Source organism: Lipotes vexillifer, unplaced genomic scaffold, assembly GCF_000442215.2.
Source record: "Lipotes vexillifer unplaced genomic scaffold, Lipotes_vexillifer_v1.1 scaffold422, whole genome shotgun sequence".
Lineage (NCBI taxonomy): Eukaryota > Metazoa > Chordata > Mammalia > Artiodactyla > Lipotidae > Lipotes > Lipotes vexillifer.
The window spans coordinates 2,365,083-2,365,760 of NW_006779087.1; the positions used below are offsets into that span (position 1 = coordinate 2,365,083).

The window sequence follows — 678 nt, forward strand, 5'->3', positions numbered from 1 at the left end:
GCTTCCAAATCCATATTCTCCCACCAAGCCCGACTTCCTTGGTACATGATATCTGGAGTCTCTTTGTGCTTAGGGAGACAAGGCTTTCGATTTCTGACAAAACTGGACTCCTGCTCAACTAGTTCCTGATGATTATGATATCAAGAAACAGGAAGGAGGGAAACAGGAAATCGCTTATCCCAACAGGAAGGGTTTTTAAAATTCATAGCCTCGGGCTTCCCTGGTGGCGCAGTGGTTGAGAGTCCGCCTGCCGATGCAGGGGACACGGGTTTGTGCCCCGGTCCGGGAGGATCCCACATGCCGTGGAGCGGCTGGGCCCGTGAGCCATGGCCGCTGAGCCTGCGCGTCTGGAGCCTGTGCTCCGCAACGGGAGAGGCCACAACAGTGAGAGGCCCGCGTACCGCAAAAAAAAAAAAAAAAAAAAATTCATAGCCTCCTGTAGGGGTTTCTGATCCCTCCCATCCTCTTTCTCACCCACTCAACAAGCTGCACACATCCTTATCCCTACCCCCATACTCAACTGTAGTACCCATATGCATTGCAGCTATTTGTGGCCACCTCCCAACCTGTCATTTACTGGCAGTACCTCTGACACAAAGCGTCTAAGAGTCTTTTATAACCTTGTGTGTGTGTGTGTGTGTGTGTGTGTGTGTGTGTGTGTGTAATATAACTTGCATG

The 678-nt window shown here is 50.9% G+C and overlaps 1 protein-coding gene across 1 annotated transcript in view; it reads right to left on the bottom strand.

Annotated features, from left to right (window-relative positions):
* The window catches only part of SMAGP (small cell adhesion glycoprotein), a 27,116-nt gene that overhangs the window by 316 nt on the left and 26,122 nt on the right, over nucleotides 1-678 (bottom strand). The window lies entirely within an intron of this gene.